The sequence below is a fragment of the Drosophila subobscura genome, unplaced genomic scaffold, assembly GCF_008121235.1.
Source record: "Drosophila subobscura isolate 14011-0131.10 unplaced genomic scaffold, UCBerk_Dsub_1.0 Contig_2, whole genome shotgun sequence".
In the NCBI taxonomy this organism is placed as follows: Eukaryota; Metazoa; Arthropoda; class Insecta; order Diptera; family Drosophilidae; genus Drosophila; species Drosophila subobscura.
In genome coordinates, this window is record NW_023269837.1 from 4,058 (window position 1) to 22,204 (window position 18,147).

The window sequence follows — 18,147 nt, forward strand, 5'->3', positions numbered from 1 at the left end:
TAAAAAATCCTTGCTACATAATCATTTCATACTGAAGACTTTATGTATAACGATTTTCAACTATGCATATGCAAAGTCGCTTTATCCCGTATTTTATAGTATTTGATATGAACTTTCCAAATTATTTCCATTTATATCATATCAGATCCTCTTTATTGTGTTGTATTTCAATTTTTCTTATGTTTTCCAACTATATATGAAACATATGTTCATTTATTGTGTTTTTAAATGTTTATCAACTTTTGACTTGTATTTGTATCATAGTGTTCAATTCGTATTTATGCATATATATATATGCAAAGTCTCTTTATCCCGAATTTTAAAGTATTTGATATGAACTTTCTAAGTTATTGCCACTTATATCATATAAGATCCTCTTTATTGTGTGTTATCTGAATTTTTCTTATATTTTCCAACTATATATGAAACATATGTTCATTTATTGTGTTTTTAAATGTTTATCAACTTTTGACTTGTATTTGTATCATAGTGTTCAATTCGTATTTATGCATATATATATATGCAAAGTCTCTTTATCCCGAATTTTTAAAGTATTTGATATGAACTTTCTAAGTTATTGCCACTTATATCATATAAGATCCTCTTTATTGTGTGTTATCTGAATTTTTTTCTTATATTTTCCAACTATATATGAAACATATGTTCATTTATTGTGTTTTTAAATGTTTATCAAACTTTTGACTTGTATTTGTATCATAGTGTTCAATTCGTTTTTATGCATATATGTATATGCAAAGTCTCTTTATCCCGTATTTTTAAAGTATTTGATATGAACTTTTCTAAGTTATTGCCACTTATATCATATAAGATCCTCTTTTTATTGTGTGTTATCTGAATTTTTCTAAGTATAAATGAAACATACTTTCATAACTATATTATAAATTACATCATTTGTTTCTTATAGAAACAATTTCTTTATAGCTTTAAATATGTACGTATATTCATACTAACACATATATGCTATTTAATTTTTTACCAAACATTTTCAATCATATGATGATTTTTAAAGTGTTCTGCATGCATATGAGTGTAATTTTTTTCTCAAATGGAAGTAGTATTAAGTCATAATACAATCCATGTTGAAAAATTTTTAGAAGAATATATCCCTGTATATATATATATAGGTATAATTATATATTTATATAAATATATTAAAATACTTGTTATATATATATAAAGAATACATTCTGTATATCGAATCATCAAGCAAAGGATAAGCTTCAGTGGATCGCAGTATGGCAGCTGCTCAACCACTTACAACACCTTGCCTGTTACAAAAAGTCGTTTACAATTGATTCTAGGCTTTGTCATTGTATTAAATAATGTTTTTATATGTAACTAGCGCGGCACCAGGTGATCAATGATCCTCCCGATTTACTATGTTACAAATTACATTGGCATCACATCCATTGTCGTTTGTAAAATAAATTACAAACTTTTAATGGTTTAGAAGCCATACAATGCAAATTGCCCCTTATTTATCATTGCAGTCCAGCACGGATACGACCTTAGAGGCGTTCAGGCATAATCCAACGGACGTAGCGTCATACCACTGTTCGCTCGAACAAGTATTGTGCCATTGGTCCGTACCTGCGGTTCCTCTCGTACTACGCAGGAATGCTGTCGCAACAACGTTTTGTCATTAGTAGGGTAAAACTAACCTGTCTCACGACGGTCTAAACCCAGCTCACGTTCCCTTGCATGGGTGAACAATCCAACGCTTGGTGAATTTTGCTTCACAATGATAGGAAGAGCCGACATCGAAGGATCAAAAGCGACGTCGCTATGAACGCTTGGCCGCCACAAGCCAGTTATCCCTATGGTAACTTTTCTGACACCTCTTGTTAAAAACTCTTTAAACCAAAAGGATCGATAGGCCGAGCTTTTGCTGTCCCTGTGTGTACTGAACACCGAGATCAAGTCAGCATTTGCCCTTTTGCTCTATGTGTGGTTTCTGTCCGCACTGAGCTGGCCTTGGGACACCTCCGTTATTATTTGAGAGATGTACCGCCCCAGTCAAACTCCCTACCTGGCAATGTCCTTGAATTGGATCATACCTGAGTAATTGGAGTTATACCAAATTTTCAAATTGAAAACACATAAATGCATCTTCTCATTAAAGAATTTGTTTGCGATTATATAACAAACTCGTGATACTTTGATCAAGAAGCTTGCATCAAAACCCAATACCATAAGATATAATAAATATATCCGTATAATGGCTAGGAAATGATACACGTTCCATTTAATCAAGTAAGTAAGGAAACAATAAGAGTAGTGGTATTTCATTGTCGATACCAAACCGAAATCTGATATCTCCCACTTATTCTACACCTCTTATGTCTCCTTACACTGCCAGATTAGAGTCAAGCTCAAAAGGGTCTTCTTTCCCCGCTAATTATTCCAAGCCCGTTCCCTTGGCTGTGGTTTCGCTAGATAGTAGATAGGGACAGTAGGAATCTCGTTAATCCATTCATGCGCGTCACTAATTAGATGACGAGGCATTTGGCTACCTTAAGAGAGTCATAGTTACTCCCGCCGTTGACCCGCGCTTACTTGAATTTCTTCACTTTGACATTCAGAGCACTGGGCAGAAATCACATTGTGTCAACACCCGCTAGGGCCATCACAATGCTTTGTTTTAATTAGACAGTCGGATTCCCCAAGTCCGTGCCAGTTCTGAATTGATTGTTAATTGATAATCGTTATAATTAATAAGAACTAATTGGTTTTACCCAATTAGTATTCTTAAAAATTTTAGCAAGAAAGTTCCACAATTGGCTACGTAACTAAACTATCCGGGGAACAAGTAACTACCATAAATGATAGAAACTCTATTTACCCAGAACGAGCACATAAACCATGTTATTGTTTCCCAATCAAGCCCGACTATCTCAATCTTCAGAGCCAATCCTTATCCCGAAGTTACGGATCTAATTTGCCGACTTCCCTTACCTACATTATTCTATCGACTAGAGACTCTTCACCTTGGAGACCAGCTGCGGATATTGGTACGGCCTGTTGAGAAGTTTGCGTGTCCCCACCATAAATTTTCAAGGTCCGAGGAGAAAATATCGACACAACAGTATATGTCATGCTCTTCTAGCCCATCTACCATATCTCTCTGCGAAAGACTTCCATGGTAGTACGGCTATAAAACAGAAAAGAAAACTCTTCCGATATCTCTCGACGGCTTCTTTATGGTCGTTCCTGTTGCCAGGATGAGCACGAGGCCCATATTTAATAACAAACGGATACTCAACAGGTTACGGAATTGGAACCGTATTCCCTTTCGTTCAAAATTATTCAAGTGTTTCAAAAAAAAATCATTAAAGATTTGACAATATATGCTTACTACTTTTTTTTTACTTGAAAATTTTCGGCTTTCGCCTTGAACTTAGGACCGACTAACTCGTGATCAACCACTGTTCACACGAAACCCTTCTCCACTTCAGTCCTCCAAGGTCTCATTCGATTATTTGCTACTACCACCAAGATCTGTGCCAATGGCAGCTCCATGCAGGCTTACGCCAAACACTTCTACGCTTACCATTGTACCTTCCTACTCACTAAAGTTTCAAAATTTATATCACAAGTAATATAAATCATCTACTTTAGCGGTAATGTATAGGTATACAACTTAAGCGCCATCCATTTTAAGGGCTAGTTGCTTCGGCAGGTGAGTTGTTACACACTCCTTAGCGGATTTCGACTTCCATGATCACCGTCCTGCTGTTTTAAGCAACCAACGCCTTTCATGGTTTCTGCATGAGTTGTTAATTTGGGCACCGTAACATTACGTTTGGTTCATCCCACAGCGCCAGTTCTGCTTACCAAAAAGTGGCCCACTGGGCACATTATATCATAACCTTAAACTTCATATCAAGAAAGTTAAGGTTCTTACCCATTTAAAGTTTGAGAATAGGTTAAGATCGTTTCGACCCTAAGGCCTCTAATCATTCGCTTTACCAGATAAGATTATTTTATATAACATTAAAATGCACCAGCTATCCTGAGGGAAACTTCGGAAGGAACCAGCTACTAGATGGTTCGATTGGTCTTTCGCCCCTATACTCAATTCTGACAATCGATTTGCACGTCAGAACTGTTTCGGTCTTCCATCAGGGTTTCCCCTGACTTCAACCTGATCAAGTATAGTTCACCATCTTTCGGGTCACAGCATATATGCTCAAGGTACGTTCCAGTTAGAGGCATAAATAATATAAATATTATTATACATAACTATATAGAACGCCCCGGGATTGTGTTAATTATCTATAAATAGTTAAAAAACTAATCCCATTATTAGTCAAGTTAATTACGCTATTAGGTTTATCTCCCAATAACTTGCACATATGTTAGACTCCTTGGTCCGTGTTTCAAGACGGGTCCCGAAGGTATCCTGAATCTTTCGCATTGTTAATCATACAAATGCTTATAATAAACACAAATATCGATGATAATTATGCCATTATATAATTTCGGAAAATTAACGCACTGTATTAATTTTAATTTATCAACACTTTATCAAATTAATGACATTTATTCTATGTTAAAATGCAAGCATAATAATTTGAATAAACTATAAGCCATATTTTATGATAAATTTGGTATATGCTAATAGATTACAATGTCCTTATATGGGAAAAAATGCACACTATTATTATAATATTGTTAAAATATTACAACTTTAATGATGAATTTTCCATAACGGATATTCAGGTTCATCGGGCTTAACCTCTAAGCAGTTTCACGTACTGTTTAACTCTCTATTCAGAGTTCTTTTCAACTTTCCCTCACGGTACTTGTTTACTATCGGTCTCATGGTTATATTTAGTTTTAGATGGAGTTTACCACCCACTTAGTGCTGCACTATCAAGCAACACGACTCTTTGGAAACATCATCTAATAATCATTAACGTTATACGGGCCTGGCACCCTCTATGGGTATGGCCTCATTTAAGAAGGACTTAAATCGTTAATTTCTCATACTAGAATATTGACGCTCCATACACTGCATCTCACATTTGCCATATAGACAAAGTGACTTAGTGCTGAACTGATTTCTTTTCGCTCGCCGCTACTAAGAAAATCCTGGTTAGTTTCTTTTCCTCCCCTAATTAATATGCTTAAATTCAGGGGGGGGTAGTCCCATATGAGTTGAGGTTGTATATATACATATATTAAAAATTATAATGATACTAATACAATATTATTATATATAGCACGTTCTCATAATGAAATCATTAAAATGTCCGTATTTTATAACAAACACCACGAAGAATATTTCATATTTTTTTTTTACAACAACATTCCTTTCAAACCGTTAATAAGAGGCAATTCTAGATGAAAAAAAAAAATAAATTTTTTTTTTTTTATGCTAGACATTCCTCAGTTTTTTTTGATCCAAGAAGAAAAAAAAAATAATATATTTTCTTCGTTATTCTCACACAAATATATACAACAATGAGAGATAATGCATTTCCATTTAATATCAATATTATGAATATATTTGTACATAAGTATATACATATATCCAATAATATACAATATGCTTGAAAATTTCGTAAAATTTTCAAACAACTTATTTAGCATAGTCTTACAACCCTCAACCATATGTAGTCCAAGCAGCACTATAAAATTAATTAAAAGTACATAACAGCATGGACTGCGATATGCGTTCAAAATGTCGATGTTCATGTGTCCTGCAGTTCACACGATGACGCACAGTTTGCTGCGTTCTTCATCGACCCATGAGCCGAGTGATCCACCGCTTAGAGTGATTAAAATTTGTTTGTTATTACATTTGTCAGATATTTTTTTTTTATTGAAAGAAATTAAAAAAATACACCATTTTACTGGCATATATCAATTCCTTCAATAAAATTGTATTTTTATCCTAAAAGAATGTTGCGAAATGTCTTAGTTTTATATAAACGATATCTTACCATATTTATGAATTAAATAATATGTAATTTGACAATGTTTGATAAATATCAATTTATATAAAAGAATTAACCTGAACACAGGTACAACATTTTTTTTTTTAGGTTGTTGCATTAACCAATGTATGCCCATAGCTCTGATGGACAATACATATGCGCAACGCGTGCATATTATGGGCCATATGCACACAGATTTTATAAATCAATATATTGTAATATATCATCAATATGTAATTTTAATATTAAATGCTATACACATATAACCAAGTCATATGTATATTAGCTACTACTATATGAGTATATTGACAACATCATAAAAAAAAAATACATATAAGATTTACAACTGAATATATTTATTTTACAATTATGATTTTATAAAAACATTGTTTGGTAAATTGGCAATATATTTTTGTTAACGGTAGAAACATACAATAATGATCCTTCCGCAGGTTCACCTACGGAAACCTTGTTACGACTTTTACTTCCTCTAAATAATCAAGTTCGGTCAACTTTTGCGAAACAACCGTAACACGCAAGGCGTCACAGTGATCACGTCCGGAGACCTCACTAAATAATTCAATCGGTAGTAGCGACGGGCGGTGTGTACAAAGGGCAGGGACGTAATCAATGCGAGTTAATGACTCACACTTACTGGGAATTCCAAGTTCATGTGAACAGTTTCAGTTCACAATCCCAAGCATGAAAGTGGTTCAGCGGTTTACCCGGACCTCTCGGTCTAGGAAATACACGTTGATACTTTCATTTGTAGCGCGTGCAGCCCAGGACATCTAAGGGCATCACAGACCTGTTATTGCTCAATCTCATTATTGCTAGACGCAATTTGTCCATTTAAGAAGCTAGTGTCCTTATAATGGGACAAACCAACAGGTACGGCTCCACTTATATAAACACATTCAAACACAATAAACATTTTACTGCCACCATGAATGAAGGCTATATAAGCTTCAACACCATAATCCTGAAGATATCTATTTAATATATTTGAGTCTCGTTCGTCGTTATCGGAATTAACCAGACAAATCACTCCACGAACTAAGAACGGCCATGCACCACCACCCATAGATTCGAGAAAGAGCTATCAATCTGTCTTACACACTTATGTTCGGACCTGGTAAGTTTTCCCGTGTTGAGTCAAATTAAGCCGCAGGCTCCACTCCTGGTGGTGCCCTTCCGTCAATTCCTTTAAGTTTCAGCTTTGCAACCATACTTCCCCGGAGCCCAAAAAAAGCTTTGGTTTCCCGGGAAGCGACTGAGAGAGCCATAAAAGTAGCTACACCCAATTGCTAGCTGGCATCGTTTATGGTTAGAACTAGGGCGGTATCTGATCGCCTTCGAACCTCTAACTTTCGTTCTTGATTAATGAAAACATCTTTGGCAAATGCTTTCGCTTAAGTTAGTCTTACGACGGTCCAAGAATTTCACCTCTCGCGTCGTAATACTAATGCCCCCAAACTGCTTCTATTAATCATTACCTCTTGATCTGAAAACCAATGAAAGCAGAACAGAGGTCTTATTTCATTATCCCATGCACAGAATATTCAGGCATTTGAAGCCTGCTTTAAGCACTCTAATTTGTTCAAAGTAATTGTACCGGCCCACAATAACACTCGATGAAGAGCACTAATGCAGGTTTTAAATAGGGAGGAATATAAAAAAAATACAAGTACTTAATTATATATAAGAACTCCACCGGTAATACGCTTACATACATAAAGGTATAGTACTAACCACAATTGTAAGTTGCACTACCCGTATGAAGCACAAGTTCAACTACGAACGTTTTAACCGCAACAACTTTAATATACGCTATTGGAGCTGGAATTACCGCGGCTGCTGGCACCAGACTTGCCCTCCAATTGGTCCTTGTTAAAGGATTTAAAGTGTACTCATTCAATTACAGGGCCTCGGATATGAGTCCTGTATTGTTATTTTTCGTCACTACCTCCCCGAGCTGGGGGTGGGTAATTTACGCGCCTGCTGCCTTCCTTAGATGTGGTAGCCGTTTCTCAGGCTCCCTCTCCGGAATCGAACCCTGATTCCCCGTTACCCGTTGCAACCATGGTAGTCCTAGATACTACCATCATCAAAAAGTTGATAGGGCAGACATTTGAAAGATCTGTCGTCGGTACAAGACCATACGATCTGCATGTTATCTAGAGTTCAACCAATGTAACGATCTTGCGATCGCTTGGTTTTAGCCTAATAAAAGCACACGTCCCATAAGGTCCGTGTTTTAATTGCATGTATTAGCTCTAGAATTACCACAGTTATCCAAGTAACTGTTAACGATCTAAGGAACCATAACTGATATAATGAGCCTTTTGCGGTTTCACTTTTAATTCGTGTGTACTTAGACATGCATGGCTTAATCTTTGAGACAAGCATATAACTACTGGCAGGATCAACCAGAATAATGTTTTCGTTTTATGCGCATATGCACACATATGTAAATATTTGACAACTCGATATACTTTTGAATAAAAACAGTAGTACAATAATACATTTTTTTTTTTTTCCAACAGTTCATGAGAATTTGTTAAACGAATGTGGCCATTTTTTATATAGCATTCAGATTCGCCATTTTTTCTATATATTTATTTTTTTTATATATTTAACATAATTTTATTTTACAATATATTAATGAGAAAAACTTTCTCATTTGTTTAATATTTACAACAGCATATTAAATATATCCATATAAAATATATATTTTTTTTTTCGTTCAAAAATATTGTTTTTTGTTTTGCACTTAATATAATATCACACGTATATTCGCCTAAACCAAAATAAATTGAGTTTTGGCATTGTATTTTTTGACAACAAATTTAAAATTTATCCAATATCGTATGCGCGTTTTTTGTGATATACATTAAATAAAACCAAGCACATGAGTTCATGTAGAATGGATTTTGATATATTGGCAATATTTGAATTTGCATATAAATCTCTTTGATTATATGCTGGTACATTGGTGAAATGGTTCTCATACAATCATCATAAATCGTATGATACCATTTCCAGATATTCACGATAATAATTCGAAACTAAACTGATATGGACTAAAGAAAATGTACTCTTTATATATCTTGACAAGTTTCATTATACTATCTTAAGATCAATTTGTCGCAGCTAAGCAATTTATATTAAAGAACTTTTAAGCAACAAATATCACACAATAACACCACTATGGGTATAATGACAACGTATAATAATATCATATGCAATACTATACCAAAATAATGCACATAATATAAATGGACATCAACTGTCCACCATATATAGGTTTTCTGCCACGGCTTCCGCAAATCGGGTGCTTACAATTGAGAGTGCCCCTTAACAGGCATTTGTTCTCGTATTTTAATACACAAAAACACATATACACTTCAATATTATTCATATATAGTAACAACCATATACATATCCAACCAAATAAAGTATCAGACATTGCCAGCTAGGTATTTTCCCCATATCATATGTACAGACAAATTTTAAATTTTTCATCATCATATCATCATATGATATATACCGGCTTCCGCAAATCGGGTGACACCACTCCCTATAGAGGTTCTTTTTGCCACGGCTTCCGCAAATCGGGTGCCTACAATAAAGGGAGTGCCCCTTAACAGGCATTTGTTCTCGTATTTTAATACAAGAAACACATCAACACTTCAATATTATTCATATATAGTAACAACTATATACATATCCAACCAAATAAAGTATCAGACATTGCCAGCTAGGTATTTTCCCCATATCATATGTAAAGACAAATTTTAAATTTTTTTTCATCATATGATATATACCAAGCACGACACCACTCCCTATATAGGTTTTTTTTTGCCACGGCTTCCGCAAATCGGGTGCCTACAATAGGGAGTGCCCCCCTTAACAGGCATTTGTTCTCGTATTTTAATACAAGAAACACATATACACTTCAATATTATTCATATATAGTAACAACTATATATACATTCCAACCAAATAAAGTATCAAGTATCAGACATTGCCAGCTAGGTATTTTCCCCATATCAAATGTAAAGATCAATTTATTTTTTTTCATCATATGATATATATACCAAGCACGACACCACCCCCTATAGAGTTTTTTTGCCACGGCTTCCGCAAATCGGGTGCCTACAATAGGGAGTGCCCCCTTAACAGGCATTTGTTCTCGTATTTTAATACAAGAAACACATCAACACTTCAATATTATTCATATATAGTAACAACTATATACATATCCAACCAAATAAAGTATCAGACATTGCCAGCTAGGTATTTTCCCCATATCATATAAAAAGACAAATTTTAATTTTTTTCATGATATATATATATATATATAAACACGACACCACTCCCTATATATTTTTTTTTGCCACGGCTTCCGCAAATCGGGTGCCTACAATAGGGAGTGCCCCTTAACAGGCATTTGTTCTCGTATTTTAATACAAAACACATATACACTTCAATATTATCATATATAGTAACAACTATATACATATCCAACCAAATAAAGTATCAGACATTGCCAGCTAGGTATTTTCCCCATATCATATGTAAAGACAAATTTTAAATTTTTCATCATATGATATATACCAAGCACGACACCACTCCCTATATAGGTTTTTTGCCACGGCTTCCGCAAATCGGGTGCCTACAATAGGGAGTGCCCCCTTAACAGGCATTTGTTCTCGTATTTTAATACAAGAAACACATCAACACTTCAATATTATTCATATATAGTAACAACTATATACATATCCAACCAAATAAAAGTATCAGACATTGCCAGCTAGGTATTTTCCCCATATTATATGTAAAGACAAATTTTAATTTTTTTTTTCATCATATGATATATATCAAGCCGGACACCAGTGCTTATACAGGTTTTTCCTCACGGTCACGGCTAACATATGAAAGATCATACAGAATATCATATCGTACATTATCGTTTCTTCATAATAAAATCATGCTGAAGTTATATTATACATGTACATGGGAAATATTCCCATATCCATATCAATCAACCATTATAAATTTGTATTTATATCAATACAATGCCTATTTCATCTGAAACACCATACAGTACAGTATATCATATCGTACATTATCGTTTCTTCATAATCAAATCATGCTGAAGTTATATTATACATGTATATGGGAAAAATTCCCATATCCATATCAATCAACCATTATAAATTTGTATTTATATCAATACAATGCCTATTTCGTATGAAAAAAGCCAAACAGTACAGAATCTCATATCGTACATTATCGTTTCTTCATAATCAAATCATGCTGAAGTTATATTATACATGTATATGGGAAAAATTCCCATATCCATATCAATCAACCATTATAAATTTGTATTTATATCAATACAATGCCTATTTCGTATGAAAAGCCAAACAGTACAGTATATCATATCGTACATTATCGTTTCTTCATAATCAAATCATGCTGAAGATATTTTATACATGTATATGGGAAATATTCCCATATCCATATCAATGAACCATTATAAATTTGTATTTATATCAATACAATGCCTATTTCATATGAAAAGCCATACAGTACAGTATATCATATCGTACATTATCGTTTCTTCATAATAAAATCATGCTGAAGTTATATTATACATGTATATGGGAAAAATTCCCATATCCATATCAATCAACCATTATAAATTTGTATTTATATCAATACAATGCCTATTTCGTATGAAAAGCCATACAGTACAGTATATCATATCGTACATTATCGTTTCTTCATAATCAAATCATGCTGAAGATATTTTTATACATGTATATGGGAAAAAAAATTCCCATATCCATATCAATCAACCATTATAAATTTGTATTTATATCAATACAATGCCTATTTCGTATGAAAAGCCATACAGTACAGTATATCATATCGTACATTATCGTTTCTTCATAATCAAATCATGCTGAAGATATTTTATACATGTATATAAACATGCCCATAAACATGCCCATATCCATATCAATCAACCATCATAAACATTATAAATTTGTATTTATATCATACCTATTTTATATGAAAAAGAACATAGAATATCATATCATATTATTGCTTTAAAAAAAATCCTTGCTACATAATCATTTCATACTGAAGACTTTATGTATAACGATTTTCAACTATGCATATGCAAAGTCGCTTTATCCCGTATTTTATAGTATTTGATATGAACTTTCCAAATTATTTCCATTTATATCATATCAGATCCTCTTTATTGTGTTGTATTTCAATTTTTTTTCTTATGTTTTCCAACTATATATGAAACATATGTTCATTTATTGTGTTTTTAAATGTTTATCAACTTTTGACTTGTATTTGTATCATAGTGTTCAATTCGTATTTATGCATATATATATATGCAAAGTCTCTTTATCCCGAATTTTTAAAGTATTTGATATGAACTTTCTAAGTTATTGCCACTTATATCATATAAGATCCTCTTTATTTGTGTGTTATCTGAATTTTTCTTATATTTTCCAACTATATATGAAACATATGTTCATTTATTGTGTTTTTAAATGTTTATCAACTTGTTTTGACTTGTATTTGTATCATAGTGTTCAATTCGTATTTATGCATATATATATATGCAAAGTCTCTTTATCCCGAATTTTAAAGTATTTGATATGAACTTTCTAAGTTATTGCCACTTATATCATATAAGATCCTCTTTATTGTGTGTTATCTGAATTTTTTTCTTATATTTTCCAACTATATATGAAACATATGTTCATTTATTGTGTTTTTAAATGTTTATCAACTTTTGACTTGTATTTGTATCATAGTGTTCAATTCGTTTTTATGCATATATGTATATGCAAAGTCTCTTTATCCCGTATTTTAAAGTATTTGATATGAACTTTCTAAGTTATTGCCACTTATATCATATAAGATCCTCTTTTTATTGTGTGTTATCTGAATTTTTCTAAGTATAAATGAACATACTTTCATAACTATATTATAAGTACATCATTTGTTTCTTATAGAAACAATTTCTTTATAGCTTTAAATATGTACGTATATTCATACTAACATATATGCTATTTAATTTTTTACCAAACATTTTCAATCATATGATTTTAAAGTGTTCTGCATGCATATGAGTGTAATTTTTTCTCAAATGGAAGTAGTATTAAGTCATAATACAATCCATGTTGAAAAATTTTTTAGAATATATCCCTGTATATATATATATAGGTATAATTATATATTTATATAAATATATTAAAATACTTGTTATATATATATAAAGAATACATTCTGTATATCGAATCATCAAGCAAAGGATAAGCTTCAGTGGATCGCAGTATGGCAGCTGCTCAACCACTTACAACACCTTGCCTGTTACAAAAGTCGTTTACAATTGATTCTAGGCTTTGTCATTGTATTAAATAATGTTTTTATATGTAACTAGCGCGGCACCAGGTGATCAATGATCCTCCTCCCGATTTACTATGTTACAAATTACATTGGCATCACATCCATTGTCGTTTGTAAAATAAATTACAAACTTTTAATGGTTTAGAAGCCATACAATGCAAATTGCCCCTTATTTATCATTGCAGTCCAGCACGGATACGACCTTAGAGGCGTTCAGGCATAATCCAACGGACGTAGCGTCATACCACTGTTCGCTCGAACAAGTATTGTGCCATTGGTCCGTACCTGCGGTTCCTCTCGTACTACGCAGGAATGCTGTCGCAACAACGTTTTGTCATTAGTAGGGTAAAACTAACCTGTCTCACGACGGTCTAAACCCAGCTCACGTTCCCTTGCATGGGTGAACAATCCAACGCTTGGTGAATTTTGCTTCACAATGATAGGAAGAGCCGACATCGAAGGATCAAAAGCGACGTCGCTATGAACGCTTGGCCGCCACAAGCCAGTTATCCCTATGGTAACTTTTCTGACACCTCTTGTTAAAAACTCTTTAAACCAAAAGGATCGATAGGCCGAGCTTTTTTTGCTGTCCCTGTGTGTACTGAACACCGAGATCAAGTCAGCATTTGCCCTTTTGCTCTATGTGTGGTTTCTGTCCGCACTGAGCTGGCCTTGGGACACCTCCGTTATTATTTGAGAGATGTACCGCCCCAGTCAAACTCCCCTACCTGGCAATGTCCTTGAATTGGATCATACCTGAGTAATTGGAGTTATACCAAATTTTCAAATTGAAAACACATAAATGCATCTTCTCATTAAAGAATTTGTTTGCGATTATATAACAAACTCGTGATACTTTGATCAAGAAGCTTGCATCAAAACCCAATACCATAAGATATAATAAATATATCCGTATAATGGCTAGGAAATGATACACGTTCCATTTAATCAAGTAAGTAAGGAAACAATAAGAGTAGTGGTATTTCATTGTCGATACCAAACCGAAATCTGATATCTCCCACTTATTCTACACCTCTTATGTCTCCTTACACTGCCAGATTAGAGTCAAGCTCAAAAGGGTCTTCTTTCCCCGCTAATTATTCCAAGCCCGTTCCCTTGGCTGTGGTTTCGCTAGATAGTAGATAGGGACAGTAGGAATCTCGTTAATCCATTCATGCGCGTCACTAATTAGATGACGAGGCATTTGGCTACCTTAAGAGAGTCATAGTTACTCCCGCCGTTGACCCGCGCTTACTTGAATTTCTTCACTTTGACATTCAGAGCACTGGGCAGAAATCACATTGTGTCAACACCCGCTAGGGCCATCACAATGCTTTGTTTTAATTAGACAGTCGGATTCCCCAAGTCCGTGCCAGTTCTGAATTGATTGTTAATTGATAATCGTTATAATTAATAAGAACTAATTGGTTTTACCCAATTAGTATTCTTAAAAATTTTAGCAAGAAAGTTCCACAATTGGCTACGTAACTAAACTATCCGGGGAACAAGTAACTACCATAAATGATAGAAACTCTATTTACCCCAGAACGAGCACATAAACCATGTTATTGTTTCCCAATCAAGCCCGACTATCTCAATCTTCAGAGCCAATCCTTATCCCGAAGTTACGGATCTAATTTGCCGACTTCCCTTACCTACATTATTCTATCGACTAGAGACTCTTCACCTTGGAGACCAGCTGCGGATATTGGTACGGCCTGTTGAGAAGTTTGCGTGTCCCCACCATAAATTTTCAAGGTCCGAGGAGAAAATATCGACACAACAGTATATGTCATGCTCTTCTAGCCCATCTACCATATCTCTCTGCGAAAGACTTCCATGGTAGTACGGCTATAAAACAGAAAAGAAAAACTCTTCCGATATCTCTCGACGGCTTCTTTATGGTCGTTCCTGTTGCCAGGATGAGCACGAGGCCCATATTTAATAACAAACGGATACTCAACAGGTTACGGAATTGGAACCGTATTCCTTTCGTTCGTTCAAAATTATTCAAGTGTTTCAAAAAAAAAAATCATTAAAGATTTGACAATATATGCTTACTGATTTTTTACTTGAAAATTTTCGGCTTTCGCCTTGAACTTAGGACCGACTAACTCGTGATCAACCACTGTTCACACGAAACCCTTCTCCACTTCAGTCCTCCAAGGTCTCATTCGATTATTTGCTACTACCACCAAGATCTGTGCCAATGGCAGCTCCATGCAGGCTTACGCCAAACACTTCTACGCTTACCATTGTACCTTCCTACTCACTAAAGTTTCAAAATTTATATCACAAGTAATATAAATCATCTACTTTAGCGGTAATGTATAGGTATACAACTTAAGCGCCATCCATTTTAAGGGCTAGTTGCTTCGGCAGGTGAGTTGTTACACACTCCTTAGCGGATTTCGACTTCCATGATCACCGTCCTGCTGTTTTAAGCAACCAACGCCTTTCATGGTTTCTGCATGAGTTGTTAATTTGGGCACCGTAACATTACGTTTGGTTCATCCCACAGCGCCAGTTCTGCTTACCAAAAGTGGCCCACTGGGCACATTATATCATAACCTTAAACTTCATATCAAGAAAGTTAAGGTTCTTACCCATTTAAAGTTTGAGAATAGGTTAAGATCGTTTCGACCCTAAGGCCTCTAATCATTCGCTTTACCAGATAAGATTATTTTATATAACATTAAAATGCACCAGCTATCCTGAGGGAAACTTCGGAAGGAACCAGCTACTAGATGGTTCGATTGGTCTTTTCGCCCCTATACTCAATTCTGACAATCGATTTGCACGTCAGAACTGTTTCGGTCTTCCATCAGGGTTTCCCCTGACTTCAACCTGATCAAGTATAGTTCACCATCTTTCGGGTCACAGCATATATGCTCAAGGTACGTTCCAGTTAGAGGCATAAATAATATAAATATTATTATACATAACTATATAGAACGCCCCGGGATTGTGTTAATTATCTATAAATAGTTAAAAAACTAATCCCATTATTAGTCAAGTTAATTACGCTATTAGGTTTATCTCCCAATAACTTGCACATATGTTAGACTCCTTGGTCCGTGTTTCAAGACGGGTCCCGAAGGTATCCTGAATCTTTCGCATTGTTAATCATACAAATGCTTATAATAAACACAAATATCGATGATAATTATGCCATTATATAATTTCGGAAAATTAACGCACTGTATTAATTTTAATTTATCAACACTTTATCAAATTAATGACATTTATTCTATGTTAAAATGCAAGCATAATAATTTGAATAAACTATAAGCCATATTTTATGATAAATTTGGTATATGCTAATAGATTACAATGTCCTTATATGGAAAAAATGCACACTATTATTATAATATTGTTAAAATATTACAACTTTAATGATGAATTTTCCATAACGGATATTCAGGTTCATCGGGCTTAACCTCTAAGCAGTTTCACGTACTGTTTAACTCTCTATTCAGAGTTCTTTTCAACTTTCCCTCACGGTACTTGTTTACTATCGGTCTCATGGTTATATTTAGTTTTAGATGGAGTTTACCACCCACTTAGTGCTGCACTATCAAGCAACACGACTCTTTGGAAACATCATCTAATAATCATTAACGTTATACGGGCCTGGCACCCTCTATGGGTAAATGGCCTCATTTAAGAAGGACTTAAATCGTTAATTTCTCATACTAGAATATTGACGCTCCATACACTGCATCTCACATTTGCCATATAGACAAAGTGACTTAGTGCTGAACTGATTTCTTTTCGCTCGCCGCTACTAAGAAAATCCTGGTTAGTTTCTTTTCCTCCCCTAATTAATATGCTTAAATTCAGGGGGTAGTCCCATATGAGTTGAGGTTGTATATACATATATTAAAAATTATAATGATACTAATACAATATTATTATATATAGCACGTTCTCATAATGAAATCATTAAAATGTCCGTATTTTATAACAAACACCACGAAGAATATTTCATATTTATTTTTACAACAACATTCCTTTCAAACCGTTAATAAGAGGCAATTCTAGATGAAAAAAAAAATAAATAATTTTTTATGCTAGACATTCCTCAGTATTTTTTGATCCAAGAAGAAAAAAAATAATATATTTTCTTCGTTATTCTCACACAAATATATACAACAATGAGAGATAATGCATTTCCATTTAATATCAATATTATGAATATATTTGTACATAAGTGTACATATATCCAATAATATACAATATGCTTGAAAATTTCGTAAAATTTTCAAACAACTTATTTAGCATAGTCTTACAACCCTCAACCATATGTAGTCCAAGCAGCACTATAAAATTAATTAAAGTACATAACAGCATGGACTGCGATATGCGTTCAAAATGTCGATGTTCATGTGTCCTGCAGTTCACACGATGACGCACAGTTTGCTGCGTTCTTCATCGACCCATGAGCCGAGTGATCCACCGCTTAGAGTGATTAAAATTTGTTTGTTATTACATTTGTCAGATATGTTTTTATTGAAAGAAATTAAAAATACACCATTTTACTGGCATATATCAATTCCTTCAATAAAATTGTATTTTTATCCTAAAAGAATGTTGCGAAATGTCTTAGTTTTATATAAACGATATCTTACCATATTTATGAATATAAATAATATGTAATTTGACAATGTTTGATAAATATCAATTTATATAAAAGAATTAACCTGAACACAGGTACAACATTGTACTTTTTAGGTTG

At 33.9% G+C, this 18,147-nt stretch overlaps 5 non-coding genes across 5 annotated transcripts; all 5 read right to left on the reverse strand.

Annotated features, from left to right (window-relative positions):
* Positions 1-1,215: 1,215 nt before the first annotated feature.
* On the reverse strand, positions 1,216-5,190 carry LOC117903016. The gene has a single exon (XR_004649468.1). It is a non-coding gene; the product is annotated as a large subunit ribosomal RNA (ribosomal RNA).
* A 433-nt stretch (positions 5,191-5,623) lies between these two features.
* Positions 5,624-5,803, reverse strand: LOC117903014. Its single transcript, XR_004649466.1, has one exon. It is a non-coding gene; the product is annotated as a 5.8S ribosomal RNA (ribosomal RNA).
* Positions 5,804-6,398: 595 nt separating this feature from the next.
* LOC117903015 lies at positions 6,399-8,399 on the reverse strand. Its single transcript, XR_004649467.1, has one exon. It is a non-coding gene; the product is annotated as a small subunit ribosomal RNA (ribosomal RNA).
* A 4,897-nt stretch (positions 8,400-13,296) lies between these two features.
* Positions 13,297-17,279, reverse strand: LOC117903013. The gene has a single exon (XR_004649465.1). It is a non-coding gene; the product is annotated as a large subunit ribosomal RNA (ribosomal RNA).
* Positions 17,280-17,700: 421 nt separating this feature from the next.
* Positions 17,701-17,879, reverse strand: LOC117903012. The gene has a single exon (XR_004649464.1). It is a non-coding gene; the product is annotated as a 5.8S ribosomal RNA (ribosomal RNA).
* Positions 17,880-18,147: the final 268 nt, after the last annotated feature.